The 10,290-nt window shown below is 28.3% G+C and overlaps 1 non-coding gene across 1 annotated transcript; it reads right to left on the minus strand.

Moving 5' to 3' along the window:
• On the minus strand, positions 1-104 carry LOC112211953 (U6 spliceosomal RNA). The gene has a single exon (XR_002945781.2). It is a non-coding gene; the product is annotated as a U6 spliceosomal RNA (small nuclear RNA).
• Positions 105-10,290: the final 10,186 nt, after the last annotated feature.

Raw genomic sequence — 10,290 nt, forward strand, 5'->3', positions numbered from 1 at the left:
AAATGTGGAACGCTTCACGATTTTGCGTGTCATCCTTGCGCAGGGACCATGCTAATCTTCTCTGTATCGTTCCAATTTTAGTAGCACGATTCTGAGTTAAAAAGTACGTTAAAAGAGATGTCGAAACTACCGGAAGATGAAGAATACGTTACAAATTACATGAAAGGGGAAAAATAAGAATTTTGAAATACTTAAAAGGAAACGTACAAAATTATGAAGACAAATGATTTAAATATTATTAAAGAACAAAATATAGGTTCTAGTTGGATGTAGAAGCTTTCAGAGACGAGACTTTAAACGTTGGCACTAGTAAATAACTTATTTGTGTTATTCTCTGACCGCACCCCCAACCATCTTCCCATATATATTATCCACAGTCAACTATCTTCTCATCATCACTAAAATTTATTTATTTTGCTTAGGACTTAAATGCCGAATGTTTGTGTACCTTATTTTTTCTTGTTTGAAAAAAATAAACTCTCATTGTTGGTAATAATACAATGGATACATATGAAATGTGAAATAATTTGATAATTAGGATTTATCCTATTAAGGTTGTTATGTCAGTAGTCAGTTAGTTTTACTTATTTATGTAAATATTATATTTTCTTGGATAAATATAAGAAATATCTGTATTAAAATATACAACACTAATTACATTTTAATGCAGGGAGGTTTGCCTGTATATAACAACTTTCAATTTCCGGTATGTTTCTAATGAAGATACTAGAATAATTCTATAACAGAAAGAAATGTTAATAATAATAATAAGATATTAAATACTAAACTTGGTTATAGTACAAGAGCCCAAGAAGAGAAATAAGGCAGTTATCTCACCCAAATTTTTGATTACTTTAATGAAAACTAGGTATAATTACTAGTCAAAATTTATGAGTCTGCCAAGTACCCGTACCAATAGGTAAGGGGAATAAAAAATCGCGTCTGTTTCAAAGCGATACAATTTTTTTTTTTCATTCGGAGCTCTATATCTTAAAAAGTTGGAACAACACAAGAGAGCCTTAGAGAACGTCATTTAAAGAATAGTAAATTTGCTAAAATATGAGCCCTAATAGAGTTATTTACATTAAATATTTTTCGAGATATAGCTTTTTAAGAAGCAACGTTTCAGAAAAATGTTGTATGGTACGTACTGAACGATCAGTAGTTAGTGAATTTATTTTGAAAAAATTATATCTGAATAACTATTTGACATACAGATGTTTGTTAGCACTCAAATTGCAGCTAGTTAAATGAGCTATAATGTAGTTTATGATGTTTATCTTTGTAGAATAATACTTTACATGAAATTTGCTAAAATAAATTGATTTGTAGTTGTTCGGAGAAATTTTTATTTGCCAAATTTATATTCATATGTAATTATCATAAAAACTACCACCCTTACGAAGATAAGTGTCATAAACTACTTTATAGTAAGTTAAATATCCTTTATTTTGAGTGTTAGCAGTATATGTGCGTCTTATGGATCTAGAGATATATTTTTTCAAAAATCCAACATATTATACGAACAACTAGAAATTAACATTTTGTGAGTTTATTTTGTGAAATAACCATAAAAACTACTACTCCTACAAAGATAAACATAATCAACTATTTTGTTGTCAATTTAACTAGATTTAATTTGAGCGATGGCAGACATCTGTACGTCCAATGGTTTCTGAAATGAAGTTTTTCATAAATAAAACCTATTGTCCAAACAACTATAAATTAATTTATTATAGCAAATATCATGAAAAATACTATTCCTACGAAGGTAAAGGTCGTAAACTTGTTTATAGTCCATTAAACTAGCTTTAATTTGAGAGCTAATAGACATCTGTACATCACATAGTTCCTGATATATAGATTTCTCAATATAAATTAACTTACTACTAATCTTTCAGTAGATTTTTAAGAAATTTTGCTTTTTAAAAATCTATATCTCGAGAACTATTGCACGTAAATAGCTCTTTTAGGGCTAATATTTCAGCAAATTTACACTTCTTTAAATAATGTTCTCTTTGAGTTTCTAGTGTTGTTGTTAGTTTTTAAGATATAGAGCTCCGAATGAAAAATTATTGGTTTTTTAAGGTTTTGTAACAGCCGCCATTTATTCCTCCCATCTATACTTGGCAGACTCATCAATTTTGACTAGTAATTATACCTAGTTTTCATAAAAGTAATCAAAAATTGGGGTGTGATAACTGCCTTTTTTTCTTCCCGGCTCATGTACTATTAGAACATAATATGTGTAATTATATTATGAATCATAATAAACCATTATACCCAACTTAAAGAAAGTTAAAATATTGTAAATATATTTAAAATTAATAAATCACATTAATTTTAAATATATTTACTAATCCATTTATTTAACTTGTGAAGGGGTATATAATTAAAATTAGCATTTTAAGTTTCAAACGAGGTCCCTTCTTGCATTCTACCTCCATTACTCAAGGCTGTCTGTCAAAATCAATCTGAGACAGGGATTTTGTTTTGCTCCATACGCTGGGGGAACTCTGAGTGAAATACTCCCCTAAGGCATGGAATGGGATTGATGTCCAACGATTCCCCTCCACATATGCATATATTTCATTCCTGTCTTATACATCATGTTGATAAAGAAATATGAATATCTTCATTGAAATGTAAATGGTTTTCCTGTGTTTGTACGCTGCTATATTGTGCTAGCAAAGTACGAATAGTGATTCAAGCGTTAGGATTAATTATTTCAATTGGCGGGTTTTACACATCATCGAAAGGTATTCGGTGAATGTTCGGAGTTTACTTGATTGGCAGTGAACCTAATTCGCCCTGTCGGTTAGATCCATTTACAAATTGGACTCTCAAATGTGGGAACGCTCAAGAGGAATGTTTTGGAATACTTATAAAATTTTATTAGAACCTTTCTAGCTAGTTAAAGGAGACTTTTAAACCCTAAAACGGATTCATATGTACTTAAAAGAAATGCACGTAATTTACAGGTTAAAAAACAAATATTTTCTTCTTGTTAAACCATTTTTATTCCGTACTTTTAAACCACTTTAGGTAATTTTCAAGTATGGTAATTAAAAAGGAAGAACCCAGTTTTCCTGTAGTCATATTCATAAAATAAGTACTCACTAAATCATACTATTAACGCTCGAAATGTACTGACAAACATATTCACAACCAGATTTTTTATAAATTGGTAAATCTGTAGTATAAAAAAATATTGACGTCAGTAATACTTTTAAAATTAATTACTATTATGAAAAATTTTTAATTACGCATTAATTCCTAAGAGAGCGGAAATAAGTAGGATTGCTTTTTTAGCTTGTTGTGTAGACAAATTAGTATTTCATTGAAAATAATTAAATAGCCATAATAAGTAAAACAGTATCAATAAATTTAACTTTAATAACAATACATAAATAAATATTTAAAAATAAAAAATTTCTATCACTTACGATCCATATGAGAATCGTTCATACTTGGCATAAGCATATAAATGCTTTTTGTCTCAAAGCTACAAAAGTTTGAGTGATTGCAGTAATTAAACATATTAATTATATGTCATATTCTAAACATTACAATTTCACAATGTGACACAATTTCTTCAATTGCATATTTTCTCCTGACAAATATTTCATCATTTTATATTATTATTTTTTTAGTTTTATAAGGTGCTTACATTTATAGCTTTTACGGATTACGATTGTATATATTGATCGAATAAATTTTGTAAGGTGAAATAGTTTTCGATTTTTTATTTCTATTACTTACTATCGTACTCTATATAGGTGTTTGTAAATTCATCAAATATTAATAATTATGACATTGCCACACAGAAATAATTACCTACCTAATAATAGCTTAGGATAGTACGGCCATATCAGTTAGCCTAGAAGGACACCCGTTGCTCGATATAGATTGACCAACAAAGCCTATAATTCATTGACCATGACACTTAGTGATCACCGTCTCGCCTCGTTAAGAAGGTAAATACCAAAAATAATTAGTATTGAAAATTACTAGAACACAACATTGGAATGTCGAACGTATTATATTTATATATCTATACCTTCGTGTTAGAATCTGTATGTGAGTAATCTGGTTAATTTAATATGTTATACATTGGAGTAGTTTTGCGGAGAAAAACACCTGAAAATAACTCCTAAGGAAAAAAAATACAGTGGCTCCATCAAGTGCATGATATTTAAATTTACTTTAAAACAAGCTAACTCAAATTGTCAAAAAAACAATTAAAAAATGTAAATGTTGCAATTGAACTTTTTTCAATTTTGCCATCATGAGTCAAGAACATCGGAGCACTTTGAGTTATCCTTACCATTTTATTGCTACTTCATAAAATTCATTGATTACTTTAAATATAATTTATTTTTCAATTTCTTGAGACTGATATTTATTTATTAAATAATTCAAATGGTATTCTTGTTTTGCCTCCATACTCTTTATTATATCAATAGTCCGACGTTTCGGCCAATTCGGCCATTTTCAAGGACAATTTAAACATTTAACAGCTTATTACACCTTCATTTGTTACAATTATAACAACAACATTATTACTAATAATATAACATACCTTCGAATATAAATTCTCACCTCACATTAAAATTTAAAAATGTTTTGCAGGCTATTCTGTCCAGGTCATTAATTATAAGTCAAAATCACCCTATGAAAAAGTCAATTAATTGAGAGTCATATTAATTATTAATAAGCTTACCTAAGCTGATGTTTAGCAATCTATTTTTTCTAAACCTCATTAATTTTTAAAACTTTTAATTTTCGATTAACCTACACTATCACTACCATATAAACAAACTATTTATAATTTATAAACCTTCCTTACACTCAGGTGAGCCTTGTTATTAATGTAATTCAAATTGCATTTTGGTCTTAATTTGTAATTATTCAAATTATTCAAATTAATTGTGAATAGTAACAAAAATTTTTCCTAATATTTTTCATAAATTTATTTTACTTAAAATATCTGCATAATGTTGGTTTAAATTCCTTGTATCTGTTTTAAAATTAACTCTATAATTGATGTTCTCTGATATATAAATTGACTCTAGTATTTTTCTTTTGAAGGTAAAATTATGGTGATATCAAAATCAAAACTGTGTTGGTTTTTACCTGCATGCTGCACTAATGCTGTTTTATTAGGATCCTTTTTCCTTAATTCTTGTATCATTTCTGTGTTGATATATTCTATCCCCCCAAAATTGTTTCACCTATATAGATAGCTGACCAATTGAAACACGGAATTTTATATATCAGTCCCGATTGACTTTTTATTTCAATTTTGTCCTTTAAATCGGCATAATAATTTTTAATTTTATTGTTAGGTCTATAACATAATGAGTAATCATCAACATCATAATCTTTAAATGACCTCTGGATATCTTCTGATAAACCTTTTATGTAACTGAATTAATAACATTTCTTATTAATTGCTTCATTATTTTCTTAATAATAATTAATATGATTCTCTATTAATTGACTTTTTCATAGGGTGATTTGGAACTATAATTAATGACCTGGGCAGAATAGCCTGCAAAGCATTTTTAAATTTTAATGTGAGGTGAGAATTTATATTTGAAGGTATATTATATAATTAGTAATAATGTTGTTGTTATAATTGTTACAAATGAAGGTATTATAAGCTGTTAAATATTTAGATTGTCCTTGAGAATGGCCGAATTGGCCGAAACGTTGGACAATAGATATAAAAAAGACTGTTGAGACTAAACTAGGATACCACTTGATTTATTAAATTCATTCATTACTTTTCAAATTTTTATCAGCTATTATCATAATAAATGATAGAAAATCGAGCATAAATTTAATTATTGTACGTAAATACATACAATACACACAGTAAATACAAGAGCCTTCTAGAAAACAATATTAACTACCTCTTCTATGAGAAGGCAACCTAATTAATTTATTTTCAACAAACATTCTGAGACATAACTGGCAAAGTGTTAGTTTTAATATGAATAATGGAATCTATAAAAAATTCTTTTTCTTTTGTTTCCTTTATTATTTTTAGAGATAAATATATGACCTTCTTATTTTTATTACCGAAGAGTCGACATATATCCATCTTGTCACTACAAAGGTTTGGTTGTGATCTTGTGAAGATGTTACCTTACTAATTCTAGTAAATGGGAATTCCAAAATGAGGGTAATAGTTTAATGCATTCACTAAAATCTATCCGTTTGTAGGTAAGAAACGATTATTTTAATCGAAAACAAGAACTGATTTTTGTATTAGCTTATTCTTATTACTCACAGAGATATCCTGTGAATGTTCTAATTCAAGATACAAAATACAGGATATATCTGATGTGTGAACACAGTCTACTTTCAATAGCAATTTGCCTTGGCGCAATATAAATTGTATTATTTTGTATTTAATTGTTTTTCAGCGCGTGTTATTTCACAATTTAATTCTCCTTCTAACACTAAGATGTACGAGTAGACGCATAGGTCGTATTGTGATTTTGAAATAATACCATGACTTACAGTATTATATTTTGGATTCAAAATTTATAAATTCATTTCTATACGGATTCTGAATTGCCCATTACTAATATGGTGTTATGGGTTAGGACAGATTTTCTATGATATTATTTCATACCTTGGATGATGTTATTGATAGTGTGATAGAATCTACAATTTCCTCCAGGATTCAGTCTTACATTGAACGTTTTTCTACACAGGCATTCTAAACTGGGACTTTATGATTTTATTATTGCCACAAAGTGTTCTGAATCCATACGTATACCACTCATTCCCTCCGTTTATTTTATTTGATTGTCTTTATAATGAGTCATAAATTATCAAGCACATTAACTAGGCGATTTAAATCTCTTGAACATTACAACATTACTTACTGATTCAAATGTTATGATTAAAAAGTTTTTAATCAATCCATTTTTCTCCTTTTAGTAAGTTATTATTGACGAATTACTTTACTTTTTTCTTATCCTATTTGTGGCTTAGTAGCTTGACTCAAAACCCATTATATACACCCTAAAATCACTCCACAAAGAAGAGCTCTTTAGATCCAATTTTTTTTATTGGCTCTTCTCGGAAGTTTTTTAAAATTAGTATCAGTGAGGTTTTTATACGTATCAGAAGTCATCTGCATTAGGTTAATCCAGGTTGAGAAAGGTCGAAGGGGTTAGAAGCTGGTTAGAAGTTCCTTTTGGCAGTGGGAGCGACGCGAATTTTCAAAAAATGTTTTATTAGTTTCATTTTTTTTTTGAACATTTTAAAGAAAATAGATAGGTAAAATATTTTTGGATAGGCTATCTGTAAACGCATTGTTATGGTCCATGGGCTCTGATAACGTGTTTCGTGAGATGTTGTGGTTATGGTTTTAATAGTATGGAAGCAGAAATGCTTAAAATTACTCTCTGAAAAATATTGGAAGCTAGTTAAAATAAAAAACAAATTGATTCGGGCTATTTTTCTTTAAAAAAATTATAAACACTGTTAATTTAAAATGTCTGTAGCAATCAAATTCTGTTTAAATGCTTTTTAAATTAAATAATAGAACTTTTACTTTTATGTGATTGTTTTTGCCGATTACGACTTCACAATTGTAGAATCAGAATCACATTCAACCTTATTTTTCTATTCAAATAGAGTAGTCTCTACATTATTGCTTTTTCATATGAATGAATAATTTCACAGAATAGCACCTAAAGCTAAAACAAAGAATAATGGACTGTGTATTTTCCCCTGCGAACGTCAACTATACAAACTCATCTCTTCCACAGAGTGAAGAAAAGGGACCCCTCTCCTAAAATTAATTGGAAAATAATTTTTAATTTTCAATTGAAAATTATCGCAGGAGTTCATGACCGAGGTTTCATGCCTAAAACATAACATAAATCCCCTTGTAGTCTTGTTAAAATATTTTAAAGTTTACGAAAACAAATATAAGCGATTATAGTGAAAAATTTAAGATATCCTTTTTTTTTTCTGCTTATAAATTTTGCTAAAGCTTTCAATCTTTTGTTTGACCAGTCCTTTCCTGATAGATAGATTTAATGATGAAATTAAAGGTGTGAACTAGCCTTTTTCTTAGGTTTATTCCTGTTTTTATTTTAGCAATACAACTGCCGACAATTAAGATGAAAGATGCACAAAAAAAAAAAAAAAAATCAAGTTATAAAATATTTAACATAATAATTTCTTCTTTATTCCAAATTATGTGTATTTTGGAAGGGATATGTTTTTCTATTGTTTTGTTTTCTAATTTTTACCAAAAAAAAAATGTCAGGAACCCTTTATTTACCCTTCTTGTAAATTTAGCCAAAATCTTGTTTTTTACTTGTCTTCCCGTTTTGTTTTTTGTTTTTAATCATGAATTATGTTTAAATTGAAATTTATCAAACAATACGTATCAGGTAGATGAAAGCACGTTATAGGTTATTGCAATGAATTATTTATTTTCACTCCTTATTAATCTATAGTTTATTACATGATACCTTTAAATTAATAATAACAATTTGATGATGAGATAATGATCGGGTGCTGAAGCCCTCGCGAGATAGGATTAGAAGTGAAAGTGATGAACTTGAGCCACCAGGAATGCGTTCCATGTGATTAATTACACCTAGTAATTACCCATAAAAACTGTAGTAACATTTTCTGTAGCAACAATGTTCTACTCAATTAATGTTCCCGTCATTGTAGTCCTGTGTGAAAAACATCCCTCCAATTAGGTAGAAAGGTTCGCTGCGTGTAATCTTGCGTAGGTCTAATCTGTATACAATGCTCGATCAGAAGAAATTCCACCCGAAATTAAATGTATTATATAACTCATGTAATTAATTAACAATAGTTTACTCATTATGATCGCATTTATATTATAGTGAAATTCACTATATAAAATCGAAGGGCTGAAGTAAAGAATATATATCCACATCATGTGAACTCTTCAGTTGAGAATTTTCTAAAAAGTTCTTATTTAATGTTTTATATGGTTCATATACTATAATATTATAGGTTAATATGTTTTAATTATAATTTTGAGCAAAACTAAGATGTTAATAAAACTTTATTTATATGGTAACAATTAGCATTTAGAAAAAAATCTAGTATTCTTCAAAAATGTAGCTTTTCACATTCTTGGACGAAGGCAAATCATATATATATTTTTCCTTTTAACTTGTATTAATGATTTTATTTATAAGAAGTAGAAACTATTTCTGAATTTTACGTTTACGTTTAAAAAGCAAATGTCACTTTCGACTAACTAACTAAATATCTACGTTGCCATATATTATTTGGGTTATAAGAAACAATTTCAATGTCTAAAATTAATAATGAAACTCCTAAACACGAAATGATGTTGAGTTGATAAAAAATCCGAAAGTATATTCTGGAACAAATCAAGATTCTCCTCCTGTTTCGTTATTAAAATCATGTATTTTGGTTCTGAACTTCCTCATATTACTGTAAAGCAAGTTAAAAGACACCTTGTACCGATTCGATGAAATAAATTAGCTTATGTATAGTTAATTATTGAAGTTTTAATTAGTTTTTTTCTAGGCGGTTCGTTTATTTGACTTAATTTATAATTAAGAAAAAAAAAGATAATTGAAAAAAAAAGCAACTTGATAAATGCGATAAATAGAGATGAGGAGGAAAGAAAATGAATCCAAAACGAAGAGGAAATGACCCATTCCGATTGAATCAATAAAAAATAATTTAATTTCCCTTAAGAAGCTTACTTGAGCTTTTTGGCGGGGCGTGGCCTTACAATAGCGACCCCCCAGGTCCATTTAATTTTCCTTTGACGCATGAGCATTGTTTATTTTAAATTAGGTTTTTTAAAAATAGTACATTTACTTACGGTGGTCTTTCTCAAATTTCCATTATAAATATATATTTAATGAAATATTAATACAAAAACCCACACATATAAAATAAATTTAAAATCGTTTAGTATCAGACAAATAGAATATACGTGAAGAAATTTTGTCGAGTTATTATTGTATTAAAACATTGGTGTTATCAGAGTGAAACAACTATGAACTTACTTACATGCATAATGTAAAAGTCATTGAGGCATTAAAGGTAACAAATCAAATATGTTCCATTGTTTATTGTGAAGAAAACTATATAATATAAAATTTTAGTGATGCTATACATTTCATAAATTTTTTTATTAGCATAAATCCAAATTTTTTTTTTGTTTATAAATAAAAACGCAACCGACGTTTAGGAGTTCCTCCGTCTTCAGGGCTCGCTTATACATACATATTT

The sequence above is a fragment of the Halyomorpha halys genome, unplaced genomic scaffold (genome assembly GCF_000696795.3).
Source record: "Halyomorpha halys isolate HHAL.00 unplaced genomic scaffold, Hhal_1.1 Scaffold33.1, whole genome shotgun sequence".
Classification (NCBI taxonomy): Eukaryota; Metazoa; Arthropoda; class Insecta; order Hemiptera; family Pentatomidae; genus Halyomorpha; species Halyomorpha halys.